A 20,898-nucleotide genomic window follows, 5' to 3' on the forward strand; every position below is an offset into this window, starting at 1 on the left:
AGAAATCACTCAAAGCAAAAAAACAAGGGTTCTATGTTGTATAAGAAACAGTGGCAGCTGATGATCCAGCAGAAGTGAAGAAAGCTGGGGAAAAGTGGAAGTGCTTTAGTAGACCGTGACTCTTGCAACGTTCTCAGGGCCAGTTGAAAGAGTTTCCTGTCCAGTGGGCCAGCTGCACTGTGTGGTGTCCAGTGACTGATGCCACAGCGTAATGTCAGCCCTCCCACTCCTGGCCGTGGGCTCCCATGCCATCCTCTCCTCACCAAATGCTGCTGCTTCTACCCTTGCAGTGTATTTCCAGCTCCCCTGGCTGAGGAGGGGGTGGTGTTGACACACGTAGGGGAGTTGAGGGTGGATATGGGGGTAGCTGGGCGTGGTTTGGGCACTGTTGACAGGAGCAAGCCCATTGCTGCTTAACCCTGGCTGCACACTGGGGCCGCCTGGGGAGTTTTGACAAAGCTTGATGCCCAAGCGCCTTCCCGACTCATTACATCAGAATCTCGAGATGGCGACCAGCTGACTCTGCTGTGTGGTCAGGTGAATTCAGGTGGACCTGAGGTTTCATAGCCTTGGCTTGGCTCCTGCCGACAGCATGGGCTTCCTCAGTAAAAGACAATCTGTTCAGACCGAGAAGGTCAGAAAGAGACTCAGAAGACTTTTTTCTTTTTAATTATCTTTTAATTACATGAGTAATGGGAAAAAATCAAATACTACAGAAGCATATAGAGTAAGAGCTATAATCTCTTCTCTTCCCCAGAGATAAGCTACAATCTAATTCCAGAACATTTTTCATCACCCCAAGAAGAAGCTACATGTCCTGTTGTGGTCTTCTTTAAACACTGGTAGAATTCACCAGTGAAGCCATCTGGACCTGGGCTTTTCTTTGTGGAAGGTTTCAAAATTCCTGATGCAATCTCTTTAGTTGTAATACATCAATTCCTAATTTCTTCTTGAGTTACTTTTGGTAGTCTGTGTCTTTCTAGGAGTATGTCCATTTCATCTAGGTTTTCTAATTTGTTGGCAGATAGTTGTTCATAGTTTTCCCTTGTAATTGTTTTTATTTCTGTAAGATCATTAGTGATGGCGTCTCTTTCATTCTTGATTTTAGTAATTTGAGTCTTTTCTCATTTTTTCTTTGTCAGTCTAACTAAAGGTTTGCCAATTTTGTTGTTCTTTTCAAAGAACCAACTTTTAGTTTAGTTGATTTTCTCTATTGTTTTTCTCTTCTCAATTTCACTAATTTCTTTTCTAATCATTATTTTTTTTCTTTCTGCTTGCCTTCAGTTTAGTTTGTTCTTTTTCTGATTTCTTAAGGTGGACTGTTAGGCTATCGATTTGAGATATATCTTCTTTTTTAATGTAGGCGTTACAGCTATAAATTTCCTTGTAAGCACTGCCCTACCTGCATTCCATAAGTTTTTGTTTTTATTAATCTCCAGGTATTTTCTATTGTCTCTTGTGATTTCTTCTTTGACTCACTGGTTACTTAGGAGTACATTATTTAATTTCCACATACTTGTGAATTTCCCAACTTTCCTTCTGTTATTGATTTCAAATTCGATTCTGTTGTGGTTAGAGAACATACTTTCTATTATTTTAATTTTTAAAAATGTTTTGAGACTTGTTTTATGACCTAATAAATGGTCTCTCCTGGAGAATGTTCCATGTGCCCTTGAGAAGAATGTGTGTTCTGCTGTTGCTGGATGAGCATCCTGTAGAGCCTGTTAAGTCTGGTTGGTTTATCATGTTGTTCAAGTCTTCTGTTTCCTTTTTGATCTATGTCTACTTGTTCTATCATTATTGAAATGAGGCATTGAAGACTGCAACTGTTACTGCCTAATTGTCTATTTCTTTCTTCACTTCCATCAGTTTTGCTTCATATAATTTCGGGTTCTGTTATTAGGCGCATAGATGTGTATAATTGTTAAATCTTGATTGATTCACCCTATTATCATTATATAATTTTGCACCTTGTCTCATGTAATTTTCCTCTTGAACTGTAGTTTGTCTGATACTAGGATAGCCACTCCAGCTCTGTTTTTGTTACTGTTTGCATGGTATATCTTTTGTCCATTCTCTTACTTTAAACCTATTTGTGTATTTGAATTTGAAGTGTGTCTCTTATAGACAGCATATAGTTGGATCATTTCTTAAATTCATTCTGTCAGTCTCTGTCTTTTATTTGGAGCGTTTAATCTGTTTTCATTTAATGTAGTTACTAATAAGGTAGGATTTATGTCTGCCATTTTGCTCTTTGGTTTCTGTATGTCTTATGCCTTTTTTGGTCCTCTATTCTTCCATTGCTGCTTCCTTTTGTATTAAATAGATATTTTCTAGTGTGCCATTTCAATTTCCTTGTCATTTCTTTACCTTTTTTTTTGGTTATTTTCTTAGTAGTTGTCCTTGGGGGTTACAATTTATATCTTAATTTATAACAATCTAGTTTGGATTAATGTCAACTCAATTTCAATAGTATATAAATATTTTGCTCTTATATGACTCCATTCCCTTTCCCCTTTTCTATACTGTAATTGTCATACAAATTATATTTTCATACACTGTGTACTCATTAACACAGATTTGTAGTTATTGCTATATGCAACTGTTTTTTAAATTAGGTAGAGGAGAAAAAGGGTTACGAACAATAATACGTTTATACTGTCCTTTATATTTACCTATGTAATTATCTTTCCTGGTACTCTATTTTTTTGTGTGGATTTGAGTTATTGTGTAGTTCCCATTAGTATTTCTTGTAGGGCACCTTTACTAGTGACAGTTTCTCTCAGTTTTGCTTTATCTGGGAATATCTTAATTTGTCTTATGTTTTCCTTAATTTTTAAAACTTAAGGTGAAATTTATATAACATAAAATTGACCATTTTAAAGTGAACAATTCAGTGGCATTTAGTACATTCACAATATTGTGCAACCACCACCTCTAACTAGTTCCAAAACATTATTTTCACCCCAAAAGGAAACACTGTACCTGTTAAGCAGTGACTTCCCATTCTTTCAATGTTGAAGGACCATTTTGCTGGATCTAGTCTCTTAGTCAGCACTCTTTTTCTTTCAGTGCTTTGAATGTCCCTGTGGTTTCTGATGAAAAATCAGCTGTTAATCGTATTGAAGATCACTTGTAGGTGATACATTCCTTCCCTCTTGCTGCTGTCAAGATTTTTTCTTTGTCTTTGTCTGTGACAGTTTGATTATGATGTGTCTGGGTGTGGATCTCTGAGTTTATCCTACTTGGAGTTCATTGAGCTTCTTGGATGTGTAGATTAATGTTTTCCTCAAATTTTGGAAGTATTCAGCTGTTAGTTCTTTGAATATTCCTTCTATACCATTCTCTTCTCTCCTTTTGAGACTCCAAATATGCATTTGTGTGCTCAGCGGTGTCCCACAGGTCTTTGAGGTTTTCTTCTTTTTTTCCTCCTTGTGTTTCTTTCTGTTTCTCAGACTGGCTAATCTCAATTGGCCTGTCTTCAAATTCACTGAAGCTTTCTTCTGTCAGTCAGTTCAGATCTGATACTGAGCCCCTCTGGTGAATTTTCTTTTTTAATTTAAGCTGTTGTACTTTTAAAGCAGAATTTCTATTTGGTTCTCTTTTACAATTTCTGTCTCTTTATTCATATTCTGTATTTGATGAGACATCATTCTCTCATACTTTTCTTTACACACGGTTTCTTCGTTCTTTGAACATATTTTAAATAGCTGATTTACGTTCTTTGTCTAGCTGCTCTTCTTTTTTCTTTGTCTATTAAGTCCAGCACCTGGACTTCCTGTACATAGATCATACTTGTTGTTTCTTTATATGTTTTGTAATTTTTTGTTGAACACTTAAAAAGTATAATGTGGCAATTAGGACATCGGATCCTCCTCTGCTCCCCAACGTTTGTTGTTATTTGTTTATTGACTGTCCTGAACTGTTTCTATAAAGTCTGTGTGTTTTGTCCTGTGTGGCCACTAATGTCTCTGCTTGGTTAGCTTAGAATCACCTAAGGACGGGATAGAGACTTTCTTAAACATTCAGAACCAATAACTCTCTCAGTTTTGCTGAGAGACTGCGTGTTGGGGGTGCTCCTTTAACACTCAGCCAGGCAGTGAACAGCTGTCTAAACCCTCACTGCTTACTTGCACAGAGCCTCAAGGTCAGCCAGAGGTGAGCGTTGAGGGATTTCTCAGGTCTTTCCTGAGTGTGTGCACAGCCTTACATGTGCAAAGCCATACATGTGCTTTTCCTTTTAAGCGTTTTAGTTAGTCTGTTGTTTGCCCCCACTGGTATTCACTGCCTCAGTGAAGTTAAATATTTGTCTTCCATTGTTTTCAACAAGCACCTCAGTGGAGGGAAGAGTTTTCCACACTGGGTGAGCTCTGACTCAGGTCAGAGTAGGGTTTTTCCCCTTACAATGGGATTTTCCCAGGAACCACCAGAGTGGTCAAATAATGACAATTCTCTGGGAATGGAGCTTTGAAGAAGTTCCAACCCAGTTCTTTCCTCTCTTGTGGCTGCCTGGCTGCTGATTTACACCGTACTTGTGGCTCTGTTGGTTTTTCAAGGCTAGTGTGGAGCCGGAGAGCAGGAGATTGGAATAAGGTGAGTTAAAATGCCACAAAGCTCGCTGTTTTACTGAGATTCAGCCATTTCTCTCGAATAAATCTCCATGCAAGTCTTTGCCTAATTTCCAGAGTTCTGACAAAGTTGATTCTAGCTGGGTTTTTTTGGCCAGTTTTCTCATTGCTTTTTTGGAGGAGCGATTTAGAGGGGGCGTCCTTATTCTACCATTTTTGCTGATATCACTTGCTTTTGGTTTTTTTATTAAAAGTGTTTTGAGTCACGTTGCGTGTGTGGCATCGTCGTATTTGGATAGCTAAGAGAGCTAAGTTTTGCCATGAATTCAGTGTGTCAGGGCAAGTTACAGAACCTGTCAGCCTCAGTTCTGTTGCTTGAAACATGGTTGGTTTCCAAGTGAGAGCTCCAGTGTTTACCAGGTCTGAAATCCTGAGCTTCTGCAGGCTGTATTTTCATCTGCATTTTCAATTCTTCCTCATGCAGCTTTACTGAGTCAATTTTTAAAAAATTCTTACCACAGCCTGTCACTCATATTTTTGTGATAATTATTTCATTCTGAACTGGAAACATTCTTCCAATAGCATCACTGTGTCTCTTGGCAGTTATTTATTCCTGTTGAGAAACTTTAAAAATGCAGTTGCTATATATTTTACCATAATAAAAAAAAGTGGAGCTGCTCTTCCCACCAATGTCCCCCCTTTGATTTAAGTAGCTCTTTCACGTGAGTTGAAGGAGAGGCCTTTCACTCGGCCCTAGTACAGGTAATGGTGTCCAGGTCTGGAGGTAAAATGCCATATTACCCGAACCACACATCTCAGGCCTCCTTTTACAGTTGCTGAAGAATTGACCCCAGCCGCAGATTTCAGTCACTGTCTTGACTGTTCATCTCTATAAACTGCAGCCCCTGTGTTTGGGCTGCAGCTTCCTTCTGATAGTCCTAATAGTACAGACGCCTAATTGCCATGGATGCATACATCCTCCCCCGCACACCTGTGTCTTTCTGTGCCAGGCGTCCTCTCACTACCCTCCTTGGGAGGTGAAGCCAACTCAGTGTTCACTTGTTTGAGAAAGGGGCACAGAGTCTGGCACCACCCTCTAGAAGGCCCAGGTCCATCCTCCCGTTCTTCAGGTGACTGCAGGTGGGGATCAGATCATAGTCCTTGCTTTGCTCTTTCCATTGGAGTAGGTCTGGGTGGCAGCGGTGGGGCGGGGATCTCCTGGCGAGGCCCCTGGCTTTCAGTCACTGTGGGAGACAGTGTCCAGCCCAACCATCCTCTTTTTTTCACCTGCTTCCAGCCCTGCCTGTTTCTTCACTGAGGGCCTGTGCATGAGGTTGTGATTGATCGCTGGCACCATCTGGCCATTGCTGTGCCCTGTCCCTCTGTGCTGAGCCCTCCCTCTGGCTCTGTGAGCCCTGTAGGCCTCTGAGTCATTTGGCTGGCGCAGGGAATTTGCCCCTGATCCAGGCTCTCTCTTGGACTCAGAGCTGCTCATCCCTGGCAGAAAGGGGCAGGTGTTTTCCATGTGCTTCCAGGGCCTCCTTAGCACTGGGTTCTAACCCACAGTTCCCCTCACGCCCTCTGCTGGCTGTGTCAGGTGGATCGAGAGCCTGAGGGTCTGCTGCCCCTACTTCCCCGCACAGGCTGCTCCCAGCCACAGATCCTCTCCTGTGGGCGGCACTATTTCCACATCCCAGTGAGTTGGGGACGGGACAGCCAGAGCAGGCCTTGTGTGGAGGTGGTGTGGGTGGGTGCCCATGTGCTGCATTCTGAGAGATGCCAAAAATAACGGTGAGCAATGATCCCTCCCATTAGCTCCATACTTCCTTTATGCATTACATCATCGCTTTCCGTCCTTCACAGCAGCCTGTGCTACAGGTCTTGTGATAGGTTAGAAACTGAGGCCTGGCTGGTAAGGGACAACCAGGACTCCAGTGTAGACAGCATTGGGAGCTCTTCCTGTTCTCCTCAGCCCAGGTTTATCCCTCTATTTGGATGTAGAATTTTATCACTTCTTTTTTTTTTTGAGGAAGATTAGCCCTGAGCTAACTACTGCCAGTCTTCCTCTTTTTTTGCTGAGAAGCCTGGCCCTGAGCTAACATCCGTGCCCATCTTCCTCTACTTTATATGTGGGATGCCAGCCACAGCATGGCTCGCCAAATGGTGCCATGTCTGCACCCGGGATCTGAACCAGCGAACCCTGGGCCGCTGAAGCAGAACGTGCGAACTTAACTGCTGTGCCACTGGGCCAGCCCCTGTCACTTCTGGTTAATCGTGCAAGTTGCGCTTTGTGTTAGCATTGTACAAACACGCTCTTCCCAAGGTGGTCCAGGCCCAAGGGGCAGCATGTTGCTGCCTCCTGTTGAGTGCCTGCTGTGAGCCAAGCCCGGCTCCCCAGGTGCAGGTCTCAGGCTATCAGTGTAGGTGTCTGAGAAACAGCTTGGTTTTCCTACGTAACTGCTGTGAGCCCCAGAGGTGCGTGGTCACTAGTCTTAATCTCAGCTAGTGTGTTGTTTCTTCCCTCCTCAGCCCCCAGTGGGTAGCCCCTGGGTCCTGGGAGGTGGACTGTGGTGCTTGGCATCTGCATGGGAGAAATCTCCCGGCCCTTGGTGCCACCTGTCCAGTCCATTAGGATCTCCATCCTCCCACCTCTGCACCAGCCCCTCTGAGTTGGCCTTGAGTCTTCCCTCGTGGTCCCTTTGAGTTGGTGAACTGCCGCACCCCAGGCCACCCCAGAAGCATAGCAGTCATTCTGCTGCTCTGCTCCTGCTGGGGCTCAGAACGCCACATGAGACATCTAAGGCTGGCTTTCCTGAACATCCCTCACAGCCCTTTCCTCCCAAGGATCTTGCTGCCACTCCCGGGATCCGGCTGGGTCTGCCTTGCTGTGAGGCCTTTGCCCTTCATTCTTTGCCAGATTGTTTCCCACCTAGTGGAGGAAGGAAGGCCGTCAGTGCACGCTGGGCACGTGGAGGGAATGGTCCCGAGCTTCGAGTTTGCTTATTCTGCTGGTTACTGAGCTGTTCAAAGATGACTCTGATACAAAGAGATCATCCCGCTGCCCTGCGTAAATCTACAGTGAGCAGACCCTTCCTTCACTGATGCCTGCCTTCTCATTGGCCCCAGCCTGTCCTGGGTGCAGCTGTCCTGAAAGTGTACCCAACCCCTTTGTCCTATAGATTTAAAAATAGAACCAAACAACGTGTGTCTGGGCGGCTCCAGAGGGTTCAAATAGTTTGACATCACTCATTCAGCCTGTTTGCTCAGGGAATTAGTTGAGACTCTTTCTTTTGCAAATAAGGCTTGCAAAGGCTTGTTTGGCTTTTAAAAAGAACCACAGAGTCAGCCGTTGTGGCTCAGGTAACTGGAAAGTCACAGATAGCTGACTTCAGGAGCAGCTGGATCCAGGACTCTAAACAGAGTCCCCAGGTGCATTTGCTTTTTTCTCTTCGTCTCTTGGTGCTTCTTTTCTCTACAGACTCACATCCTCCCAGACCCAAGAGAAAAGACATGTTCTCTTTCAACAATTCCATAAAAGCCCTGAGCCTCACACTCTTTGGGCTGAAATGAGTCACGCGCCTGTCCCTGAAACAACCACTCTTGCCAGGGGCTGGGACTGTATTGAGCAGCTCAGGCCTGGGCCGTGTCTGTAGCGCCTGTCTTGGGCCACACTGTGTATTAAGAGTCAGCCTTGGCAGGTTCTCTCGAGTCTGTGGGTGTCTGGGCCCAGGGGAACACGGTTTCCATCCCTGCTGGAGGGGTGGCCCCCTCTGCTCAGTAGTGCCAGAATGGAGTGGCTGCCTCTGCCACCGATTCCAAGTGGCATGCGACCTAAATGGTCTTTTGCCTGCCACTGCTGGGGGTTCCCTTCCCAGGAGGCTGCAGCGCCTCAGTTCTTCCCTGTTTGACTTTCAGTGACTTAAAGAGAAACCTTTTGTTATGGAGACTGTGGCGTGTGCTCCTCACCCCACCCCTATTTTGTGCTTTAGCTTGATCACCCCTACTGTTCCCAGACCCTCCCTGGGGGCTGGAAAGCATCCGCCTGTTCCCCGGCATTTCAGTTGTCCAGCTCTTCTGAGTGCAGCCTCCAGCAATTAGAGGGTGGAGCTTTCTGGGCTTCCCTAAGCCTGTACTGTAGGAGGTACCTCTCAGAAGGGGCCTGGATCGATGTGAAGAGCCATTGGTTCTCTGTGCCCAGCTCCCACCACCAGGCCACAGACTGCACGACGGTAGAGGCCATGAACGCTTCCATTGCCTGGAAGGTGCAGGCACCAAGCTCACAGCAGCTCCTTGTCCTCGTGGGTGAGCATCGTGTCCTGCAGGTGCCCCAGCCAAAGGCTCCCCTCGTGATGTGAGGGCCACACTCAAGGTCTGGACGCACCTCCAGAGCAGTGGTTCCCACACTGGCTGCTTTCTGAAATCACTGGGGGGCTTTAAAAACTACTAACGCCTGGGTCCCCTGCCGGCAATTGGGCTGTGGCTTGACCTGAGTGTCAGGAGTTTTTAAAGCTCCCCAGGTGGTTCTGATGTGCAGCCGGGTTGAGAACAACTGATCTGAAGTGCTGGCCCTCACACGTTAGCCTGCAGAGGAATCACCTGGGGATCCTGTCCCCTGCGGATCCTGAGTCCCTAGGTCTGGGTGGAGCCTGAGAGTCTGCGCCTCTGAGCAGCTCCCAGGGGCTGCTGAGGCTCTGGTCCCCAGGCTGCACTTTGAGTGGCAGGGGAACTGGCGCTCCATCCGTGAGGCCTCTGAATGTCCCCTGGCAGGTGGGCCTAGCAGACTAGGCGGGTGCTGGCCATCATGGACCCTGTTCCTCCGGGCTGCCTCCGGTAGAGCAGAGCCCAGAACCACAGCCTCCTGACACCCCGCCATGAAGCAGTTAGGATCCCTGAAACAGGCGGCCTGAGGGTGGGCTCACAGGGAGGTGGGCCGGCTTCTCCAAGCTGCTCTGCCTCTCGGCACCTCCAGCTGTGAGGCAGGACACTTGCCTGGGTCGCCCCCCAGGGGCAGAGGCAGAGCAGGCGGTTTCCTCCTGGCCTGGAGGCAGGCGTGCCAAATTTGGCCACACGGTTCAGTGACACAGCTGCCAGAGAGAGCTCGGGCTGGGGCTCTCCAGAACCTCTGTCACCTCCCAGAGCCCAGCACAGCTGAGTGTCTGCCACACACACAGTGTCTGTCATGCCCTCCATGCTGCCGTTCTGGGTCCCGTCTCCCTGCAGCACTTGCCCTGGGATGGAAATTCAACCAGAGGGAGACGCGAGAGGGCTGCCTGGCATCGCAGCCCGAGGACTGGAGATCCTGTTACCGCCTTGGGAGCAGGCGCCCAGCAACCACGCTCAGAAATGGGCGTCCGATGGTCCATGGGCTCACAGGTGCCGCTCTCCACCCCCTGCCTGTGCTGGTGCCAACTGCCACCTGGTGACTTTCTTTAATCAATGACTCAGAGTGGCCTGGCTAGGATGAAACTGGTAATATTCAATTCAGCTAACATTTAAAGAGTAAATGTATATGAAATATTTATGGCAGTTCCTGGTATGTGGTAAGCTGCCATCATCATCGTGCTTTGGCTTACTAGAAGGTAAAGGCTGAGAAATCCCAATGTCCTCCCTTGTCCAGGGATCTTGCCTGATCAGCGCAGTCGGCTGCCTCTGGTGGCTTTCCTGTGTGTCAGTCAGCTAAGGAATTCATGCAGTGCCCCCTCAGTGACTGTAGTGCCCTGCCCAGTGCTGTGTCCGCAGGCGACCCTGGCCGTAGGAGGGGTCTGGCTTATATGTTGTATTAATCACTGTGCATTTATTAAACACCTGCTGCACACTGGGCACTTTGGGATATACAGAACTAATCAAACGTATTGGTGGTGTTCTCAAACAGTTTCCGCTCTAATTCAGGAGATCAGCTATGACCCATGGACAATGCAAAAGTCGTTAAATGCTAAAAGAAAAAGGGGACTTTGCTGCCTTTTTAAATTTTATTTTTTTTATTGAGTTAATGATAGGTTACAATCTTGTGAAATTTCAGTTGTACATTATTGTTTGTCAGTCGTGTTGTAGGTGCACCCCTTCACCCTTTGTGCCCACCCCCCACCCCACCTTTCCCCTGGTAGCCACTAATCTATTCTCTTTGTCCACATTTTTAAATTCCTCATGTGAGTGAAGTCATACAGCGATTGTCCTTCTCTACCTGGCTTATTTCACTTAACATAATTCCCTCAAGGTCCATCCATGTTGTTGCAGATGGGACAGTTTTGTTCTTTTTTATGGCTGAGTAGTATTCTACTGTTTATATACACCACATCTTCTTTATCCAATCATCTGTTGACGGGCACTTAGGTTGCTTCCATGTCTTGGCTATTGTAAATAATGCTGCAATGAACACTGGGATGCATGGGACTTTTGGAATTGCTGACTTCAAGCTCTTTGGATAGATACCCAGTAGTAGGATAGCTGGATCATATGGTTGTTCTATTTTTAATTTTTTGAGGAATCTCCATACTGTTTTCCATAGTGGCTGCACCAGTTTGCATTCCCACCAGCAGTGTAGGAGGGTTCCTTTTTCTCCACAACCTCTCCAACATTTGTTACTATTTGTTTTAGTTATTTTTGTCACTCTAGTGGGTGTAAGGTGATATCTTAGTGTAGTTTTGATTTGCATTTCCCTGATGATCAGTGATGATGAGCATCTTTTCGTGTGCCTATTGGCCATCCATATGTATTCTTTGGAGAAATGTCTGTTCATGTCTTCTGCCCATTTTTTGATTGGGTTGTTTGATTTTTGTTGTTGAGTTGTGTGAGTTCTTTACATATTATGGAGATTAAATCTTTGTCAGATGTATGACTTGCAAATATTTTTTCCCAGTTAGTGGGTTGTTTTTTTGTTTCAATCCTCTTTTCCTTTGCCTTGAAGAAGCTCTTTAGGCTGATGAAGTCCCATTTGTTTATTCTTTCTATTGTTTCCCTTCTCTGAGAAGACATGGTGTCTGAAAAGATCCTTTTAATACTGATGTCAAAGAGTGCACTGCCTACAGTTTCTTCTAGAAGCCTTATGGTTTCAGGTCTCAAGGTCTTTGATCTATTTTGAGTTTATTTTGGTGAATGGTGAAAAAGAATGGTCAATTTTCATTCTCTTACATGTGGCTTTCCAGTTTTCCCAGCACCATTTGTTGAAAAGACTTTCTTTTCTCCATTGTAGGCCCTCAGCTCCTTTGTCGAAGATTAGCTGTCCATAGATGTGTGGTTTTATTTCTGGGCTTTCAGTTCTGTTCCATTGATCTGTGCACCTGTTTTTGTACCAGTACCATTCTGTTTTCATTACTGTAGCTTTGTAGTATGTTTTGAAGTCAGGGATTGTGATGCCTCCAGCTTTGTTCTTTTTTCTCAGGATTTCTTTAGCAATTCGGGGTCTTTTGTTGCTCCATATGAATTTCAGGATTCTTTGTTCTATTTCTGTAAAGAATGTCATTGGGATTCTGATTGGGATGGTGTTGAATCTGTAGATTGCTTTAGGTAGAACGGACATTTTAACTATGTTTATTCTTCCAATCCATGTACATGGAATGTCTTTCCATCTCTTTATGTCATCATCCATTTCTTTCAGAAAAGCCTTGTAATTTTCGTTGTATGGGTCTTTCACTTGCTTAGTTAAATTCACCCCGAGGTATTTCATTCTTTTTGTTTTTGCTGCCTTTTTAAGGTCTTTAAAGTACAGAGAGGCTGGAATAATTTGGCATATTAGATGTCTTCACATACCCAGCCAAATGTATGTTCATATTGCTCCATGTCCTTACTCTCCAAATGTGATGTCTCCGAATTACAAAATAGGAAGATATTTGTGTCAAACCCAACCAACCCCCGCATCTGAATCACACAGGAGCACTTTGTCAGTGTGTCTTACCAAATGGCTCAAGTAAAATCAACTATTTGAGACTATTTCTTTTCTTAGATGTTCCAAAGAAAGTTAATAAAGTGAAAGACCTTGAAGCGATTACGGGTTTGTCATCTAGTGAATGCTGCCCTTGGATTTCATCAGCATAAATCAGGCTCACTCATTCATCAAACAGCTACCCAGCACCTACTGTGTGTAGGCATTAAGGCTACAAAAACGAACAGAACTTGTCTCTGCTCTCAAGAAGCTCACAGTCCAGGAGGAGAGATGTGTAAGAAATAATGTGGTGAGTGAGCAGGGGCTCAGAAGAAGGATGCAGGCTGCCCAGCAAGTGGGAAGACTTCTCAGGGCCGGGGAGGTGGTAAAAGTTGCCGATGTGTGTGGATGAGGCAAGGAGCAGGAATCCCTGCGTGAGCCCAGTGTCAGGCGTGGCTGCGTGCGGGCAGGTCGGGGATGGCGGGAGGTGAGGTGGATGTCGCCAGACTGGGGGGGGCTTCCTGTGTGTTACCATTGCCACCTCATTTTTCTGGATCACAAACAACCAGTACATTGAGAACTAGATTTTGAAAGTGTATTTTCAATCTATGTTGTTCTCAGCACATGTTTCATGTGTGGGCTGACTAAAACATCTCCACAGAGAAAGAATTTTGTGCCAATTTTGCAGACCTTTATTTTTCGGAAGTAATCTAATAGATTGTTAGATATCAGATATCAGTCCAAACCACTCGTCTCACCATGGAGACTGAGGCCCAGAGAGGGAATTGATTTGTCCCAAGTCACCGGGGTGGTTAGTAGCTAGTTAGTGGTAGAGCCAAGGCTAGAACCCAGTTCTACAGATTTATTGCTATTTCTACCAATGGTGTCGACAGGCTTCTAGCCAAGTGCTGCTCCAAGCAACTGGCAGTAGCTGCCTGGAGTACTGCCTGGTGACCAATTCTGAGAATGATGCTGTGGTTGATTATTGATGTCTGCCAAGGGCAAGTGATGGGAGAGTGGAACGAGTGTGCCAGGTGTTGCCATTCTGACATATCTTTCCTCATGATGATAAAATGAGGCAGCAGAAAAAGCAGAAACTGTGATTAGTGATAACTTTAAAGATTAGACTTCCAATACATTTATTTAAGTCAGTAAACATTTATTGGGCTCTAAAATGCTCTCAGCACTGTGAGCACAAAGCCTGGCCCTTACTACGCTCACAGCTTCAGGGAAAAAACTGTGTTCCGTAAGGAATGTCAGCAGCTTGTAACAGAGTGGGGAAAATGTGAAAAGTAACATAATGGTAGATTTACGCTCTCTGGTGCACTTGTACTGTTGTCTGAATAAACTATTTTTAAGTTAACTTAAAGTAAAAACTAAGTTAATACCTTTTTAGTTGCTAAAAACTAAAATAACTAGCAAGATGATTTTAGACCTATAAAGGCATTAAAATAGTATTACCTATATTTTTAGTCAATTAAAAAAACAAAGACAAACAAGTTCGCACAGAATTTTTTCAATAATTTTAGTTTCCTCAGATCTTCACATCTAACTCCAAACCCAAATGTTCTCCTGGCTCAGGGAGATGGCTGGAGCACCGTGGCTTTGCTCCTCTGTACAAGAAGCCAGTTTTCGGGCTCGAGGCTTAACCCAGGGTCAGTCTGGCTGGTGGAAAATCTGGGAGGCACCAAGAGGCAAGTGGACAGGCAGGCAGGCCATGTTTACGTGGTGACGGACAGTGTCGTGCATGCCCACGGGGGCACATCCTTGGCAGCCAGTGTGTCATCAGATCTCCAAAGTGCCAGCCTACCAGGGCTGAGTGTGTGATTTCATTAGCTGCCTGGGCCCTGTCCTGTTTATTGTTTTATAAATGCAGATACTTGCTCTGTGGGGCATCTCATTATTTCTGTTCGCAGGGCCATTTCTTCAGTCTCCTGCAGCGTGTTATTTCCCAGTGACTCTTGATGCTCCACGTTGAATCATTTACGTCTGTGTCTCACTCCTTAGGCCACGCGGTCCTTGAGTGCAGCTTTGCCCAGCACCTGCAGGCTGACAGCTTAAACACTGGGATAACAGCTTACTCTCCAGGGCTTGCTCCGTCCTCTCTGCTGTCTCCCTGTCAGCTGGGACCATCCCCTCTTCCCTCTGTCAGGGAGAGCAGGGACCTCCCATATGTAGTAGTTGACAAACATCGCTGTGTCATCTGAGGAGCACAGTGTCTGTGATGGTCAAGCCAGGGGTGGTTGATTTGCTGGGCTGCCTAGAGGGACCACGTCTGTGTGAAGAAGACCAGAGAACTAGGAGTTTGGAGGCCAAGCGTCTAGTTGTGTCTTTGCCACTAACTAACCATAAACCTGAGCGAGCAGCCGAGTCTTTCTCTGTCTCTGTGTCTGCATTGCTGAGAGCAGGACCGGACCACACTGTCTCCTGTGACTTGTGTTGTGAGTGGCCTGGAGGCCATGCCCACCCCTGACAGTGAGGTGCTTAACTTAGGCAGCTGTGCAGAGCGGAAGGCACTTTGAGAAATGATGTTGCTCACGTTCCTGCGTATGTGGTGTGATCTCATAAGATGCTTATTATGCAAACTGTGTTTGCCCTGTACCACACGGGCCCCAGGGGGGAGTGAAATGAAGAACAGGGCGTCTAGCCAGGCCTGGGGCACCAGACTGGAGCTCTTTGGGGTAAGATGTCTTGCCATTCTCCAAGATGGTCCGAGGGAGAGTTGCCTTAATGAGCAGAGGGTCTGAGTCAGTGACCCCTGTTGGAAGCAGCACTGAAGAGTAGAGAGGATGAGGCTTTCTTGACGGAAAATACCCGCATCTCTGCTACCTCTAAAGGGGGGTGACAGGGTGACAGCTGATGACCATGATGGGCTGACCCCAGACCAGAAGGGAAGGCACCACCACCCAGTCAGCCCTTGCCCAGGGGTCTCCCAGGGGGCCCCGGCAGTCACGCAGGCATCCCCACAGTGTGGGTTTCCAAAGGGCCTTGGAGGAGCAGAACACTGGTCCCATCTTTAAGGACAAGTTCTCAACTGACGTTTTTTTCATCCCTGAGAGTGGGGAGGGTGGGCCGGGCTGAGGGTGATGGGCCCTGTGTGGCCTGAGGTGGAGTGACTTCTGCCCAGCGGCGTGTGCAGAGCTGCCAGTGACTCCCAGCTCGCCTGCTGCCCTCGGGTGTCGCTGTGCTGTTCCCACAGTTATGCTCAACTGGGAAGAATTGTGCAAAGCCGTCACAGTAGCAGTGCGAGCTATGGCCGCTCTTTCCCTTTTTTTAGTTTTTGTTAAATATCACTATAATTCATGACAGCCATTGGGCTCTTTCTACTGTCTCTGAGATATTAAGCAAGAAAAGGACACGTACGTGGCAGGTACCACTTGCGAAGGTTAGCTCTGAACAACACGCAGCAAAGGGAAGATTTTGAATTTACCTAGCTCGTTTCTGACCCTTGTAAACAGCCACTCTAGGTAATGTAAGGGCTCCATTGGGCTTTGGGGCCATAGTTACTTGGTTTGATGGCCTTTGCAGCTGAAAAAAATTAATCAATAGTGAACCCATCTCTTCTTTTGGTGTTTAAACACCCTGAATTTTCAGAATATTACATGAGGAAAAGCACATTGAGATGTTTTTAAAATCCCGGGAGTGAGGGAGGGTTACTCTTCGAGGCGTGGAGAGGCTAAGTGGCACATAGTGAGGGGTCTCCCCCAGCCTGATTCCTGGCAGACCCGTGGAGACCCCAGCTCTGCATCCCTGTCCCAGGCCAGTTCAGCTCGGGGACCGTCCCCACCTGAGGGCCAGAGCATGGCTGCTGTGCTCCATGCGTGGGGTGTGTGAGAGGGACGTCAGAGGTGGCGTAGCCCGAGGGAAATCTGCGTCCTGGGAACACAGCCCACCGTAGGCCGGCCCTGCGCTCACTGCCCTGCAACCTTGGCTAAGTGGTTGCCTCCCTCACAAGTCAGTGCCCTTTGAGCTCTACAGGATCGTCCCTCCTCCCGCTGTCATAGAAATGTCATGGGGACAGATGTGAAAGTACCTTGGAAAAATGACAGCAACTACTTCTCAGACACGAGCTCGTTTCCAGCAGGGGAGGGGGCAGCCCGACGCAGTTGGGACCTGCCGTCTGCAGGCGCTGGGTGGGAACTCACACACAGCAGCTGCTCTGGTTCTCTCGGCCGCCCCTCAGGTTTTCCAGGCTAGGAAAGAGACTCGGAGAGGCAAAGGAGCTTAACTCCAAGTCCCGGGTCCAAAGTCCCCGTCTATTTACAGCACGCTGCCTTGTCCTTAAGAAGCTACTGGAGCTTCTTCTGCAATTATGAGTGAAGTACGTGTTCAACCAGAAAAATGGCAAAACCTAGAAGAGCACAAAGAGAAAGTTTAAAATACACATAATTCCATGACCCAGGAATAACTATGGTTCACATCTTTTTGTGATCCCTCCGGTATTCCTTTCATGCATGAAGAGACTTTTTGAAAAATAAAAATGTTTTTACCGCACACACTGTTTATAAATTAGTGCACGATACTCATCGTGGGAGAGTCCATGGGCAGTGTCATTGGTATCACCCACGAACTTGTTGGAAATACAACAGTCGCAGGCCCCACCCCAGACTCACTGAAGCAGAATCCGTGTTTAGCAAGCTCTTCAGATGATGGGTGTGCATATTCACTTTTAGGAGCACTTTTATTAGCTTGCTCTCTGCTCCCTTGCGATGTCTTGTGGGCATTCCCCATGTCAATCAGTATTTTAGTAACTGCGTAACATTCCCTTGTGTGGGGGTGTCCCGCCACCATAACCAGTCTCCTTTGCGTGGCCCCTGTTGACAAGCCTTTAGGATGTTTCCAGGGTGCTGTTATAAGGGGTGCTTGATGGCCTCCTGAGGACAGACTACCGGAAGTGCAGTTACTGGGTCAACAGCTATGAGGGTTTTGAAGACTTTTGATACCTGCTGCTAGATTGCCAGCCCAGAGAGGATGTAACTTGACAGGTCACTCGAAGTCTTGGCCCGGGCTTCTTAGGAGGCAGCTCCCATCGTGTGTGTGACCAAGACCTTGGTTTGAGTGTCAGATTTTCCACTTACTGGCTCTGTGATCTTGGACTGGTTCCTTAAGTTCTCTGATCCTCTCTTTTCTCACCTGCAGAAAAGAGATGGAGCATTGAATTCACAGGTGGTTGTGAACATTAAATGAGAGAGAATACAAACCCCCTGGGACCTGGGACTTGGGACCTGGGATCTGCTTCATTCTCTTCTCTCTGAATAAAATGAGCCCAGGGGCCTGAGGAGATCCTGTCAAAAAGCGCTTTGATTTTCTTGCATAGAAGATTCTCTGTTGCAGTTCATAAATTGCATTATAGTAAGAGTGCACCGTGGATGTCATCAGCCTTTTAGTTTGATTCGTCCATGTCCCAACAGATGTATGGCTTGGAGTCCAAAGAAGGGCAAAGAGAGCATCAAAGAAAGGGAATTCCTGAACATTTTCCTTAATATTGAGCAGAGATGTACAAACTGTGCCATGGAGAGCACGCCAGGAGGTCGTAGAGGGCGGAGAGAAGGCGCGCGTGCATGAGTGGGCTGTGTGGAGGCTGGAGCACGTCTTCCTCTTCCTGCTCCTCAGTGTACCTCTTGGTCCTGGGGGCATTCAGCAGTGTGATCCCAAGATGCGACTCGGCATCCCCTTGTGGTTTCGTGTCCATCTGAAGAGTGGTGTCCACTTGGGGCACTGGGGCCCCCAGTGCCGGGCGCTGTTCTGGATGCTGGGCCCCCAGCAAACACAGACCAGGCTCCTGAGACTGCACGCCACCAGCCCAGAGCAGAGCAGGCCATAGCAAGGGGCAGGCAGGCTCCAAGCTCAGTGCGGCTGAGTGAGGCCGGCCTCGAGCAGAGGCGAATGGCCGCTGTGGATCTTGTTGGGTTTGGCCTGCTCGTGCCTCTGGGAGCAAGGGCTGGCAGCTGGGACCACTCCTTAGAAACGTCAGCCCTGAGGCCCGTCCCTGACTCTTCCTTAATCCACTCTGCCACCTGGGCCTCTGAACCGCCTTGCAGGAGCCAGGGGCTCCCCGCCAGCCTGTGGTCCCTCTCCCTGGAGGAGGCTGGATTGTTGACAGCTGTTGTCTCCTGCCAGCATAGAGGCAGCGGGTCTTCAGACTCGAAAGCAAACAAGGCCAAGTGTACGTAAGCTACCTTCAAAGCACTCAGTGGTCATTTTCCAGGTTCCCGAAACTCGTTGCTTTCTTTGGTCACCATCAAATACATTTGTTATGCTTTATTATTTAAATTATAAACCACTTGACTAGAACTTTATATAGATTTTTTTGGGCAACAGAAAAGCAAACTAGGGCCCTTGTAGAACCATCTTCAGAGGTCACCCTCGCTGCCTGCCTCCTCTTTAGTTTCAGTAATACAGTGTCATGCCTGTCTTCCAGGGCCTTCTGTCAACCCTCCAGATGTTGCCTGGAAACTGCAAAGTGTCCCAGCTAGCCACCTTTAGACTTTGGATGAACTCGAGTCAGGTGGAGTTGCGATGCTGGGTTACAGATCTATCTTGAAGTGGCAGCTGGAGGTAATCAGAGAGGATGTCACTGTCATGGGGCGGGTAGCCTGAGTTCGGCAGCTTTGTGCTGTGGGGAGGCTGGGGAGCCCCGCCAGGCAGCCTGCAGGTGGTGATTTCTCTCCGGGTGGGCGTGGCGTGTGCACCTGCCTGGTGTGGTCTCCACAGGGAGTGCTGGAAGTCCTGTCACTGCCCCAGTGAGTGGGGTGAGCAGGCACCCATTGGAAGGTCTCAGGAAAGCAGTGCACAAACATATCTAGGACCGAGGTAACATGATGGGCCTTTAAGAACTAATAGGAAAGCTAAAGCTTGAGAACCAGTGTGCAGGGGCAGAGCTGGACGCGTCCCCCACAGGGCCCCTTGTCTGCAGGTGGCAAGTGCAGATGAAAGAGGGCAGGACGTGCCATGTGTTCTCGGCGCTGGAATAAGAGCAGGGCTCACAGGCCTTGGGTGTGTTTGGCTCAGAATCTGGGATTTCTCAGCTTTAGGTCTTCCTTCTTCCTAGGATCAGCCCTCACTCAGACGGGGCCTGCAGCCTCATCGTCATTGCCCTTGGCCTGCGTCTGTGCAGAGCACCATGAAACAGCACAGGTTTGTTACTTTTCATCCTCAGCAGTTCAGCAGCAACTGCATCCAGAGGGAGGCAGGTGACGGCTCCACACCAACTGCCTGCGGCGTCAGGCCCGCCCTCCCCTTCCTTTCCGGACCTGGAGTGAAAGAAGGCAGTGCGTGTGTCTCTTAGACAGCTTTACTGCTGTGTGCTGCACACCTGCCCAGGGAGCTCGCGGGGCTCAGGAGTGGCTGGCTTGGCGGAAGCTCCGCTTCCTCGTGGCCTGTAGGTGCTCCCAGGCCCAGTGGCGCTGCTTGGGAAGACGCGGATGAGGGCTCTTGATCAGCACCCACTGGTGTCCCAAGCACCCTAGGCCACCTTGGGGAGGGCAAGGAAGGCCCTCTCTTCTCCCTGCTGCTAGTTCCCAGAAGGGTGAAAGTGTTGGAGGCTTGCTGCATGTTCAGGAAGACGGCTGCCTTTTACCAGTGCGTCAGGCCCGGCCCCAGCTGGGCCTTCTGAGCGCAGAGAGTTGGTGGGGGAGCAAGGTGAGGAGGCTGTGAGGGAAGGGAAGCCTTGCCATAGCCACCTTGCCCTGAGGCATAAGAATAGACTTTCAGCATCTGTTGTCATGTGTTCTAGTAGGTTTATGACCTCCTGCCTTACAGATGTTATTTTATCTTGAATTGTGTGAATTTGAAACAATGATTTTTCTTTGTGACATACACTTACATTGAGAGAGAGAGAGAAAGACAGAAGAGAGGAGGAGGAAGCAGAGAGCGATGGGGATGAAAGGAAGTGAGAGGGAGAGGGGAAGGGGATTGGGAGAACAGAGCAGTTTACTCTTTTTTTTTTTTTTTTAAGATTGGCACCTGAGCTAACAACTGTTGCCAATCTTTTTTTTTTTCTGCTTTTTCTCCCCCAATACCCCCAGTATATAGTTGTATATTTCAGTTGTGGGTCCTTCTAGTTGTGGCATGTGGGACGCCGCCTCAACATGGCCTGATGAGCGGTGCCATGTCTGCGCCCAGGATCTGAACCAGTGAAACCCTGGGTCGCCGAAAGGGAGCGCCTGAACTTAACCATTCAGCCACGGGGCTGGCCCCCAGTTTACTCTTAACATGCCACGCCTGTACTTGGATCGACATGGGGTAGTCTGTATACTTTGAGTGGAGGGAAGGCAGTGGGGCTCAAAGTAAAACCCCATTAGAATTATTGCTGTACCTAAAGACCAGCACCAAAGGGATTTTCTCAACTGACAGACTTGGCTGTGGGAGATGACCTGCCCAAGCTCCTGCAGAGCGGAGGCCAGTGGTCCTGCCCGGAGCCCGCTTGCCCTGCTGCAGGGGACCTCATCCCTTGACGGGGTTGGGCTCTCA

The 20,898-nt window shown here is 47.7% G+C and overlaps 1 protein-coding gene across 12 annotated transcripts in view; it reads left to right on the top strand.

Annotated features, from left to right (window-relative positions):
* Positions 1-20,898, top strand: part of CRACDL (CRACD like) — a 135,195-nt gene that overhangs the window by 40,153 nt on the left and 74,144 nt on the right. The window contains exon 1 of one of the 12 annotated variants that reach the window (XM_046662362.1): positions 4,578-4,593. The exons of the other annotated variants lie outside the window; for them this stretch is intronic. The gene's annotated coding sequence lies outside the window, so the exon portion shown is untranslated. Of the gene's footprint in view, positions 1-4,577; positions 4,594-20,898 lie in introns of those variants that run through there. 12 annotated transcript variants of the gene reach the window in all.

Source organism: Equus quagga, chromosome 5, assembly GCF_021613505.1.
Source record: "Equus quagga isolate Etosha38 chromosome 5, UCLA_HA_Equagga_1.0, whole genome shotgun sequence".
Classification (NCBI taxonomy): domain Eukaryota; kingdom Metazoa; phylum Chordata; class Mammalia; order Perissodactyla; family Equidae; genus Equus; species Equus quagga.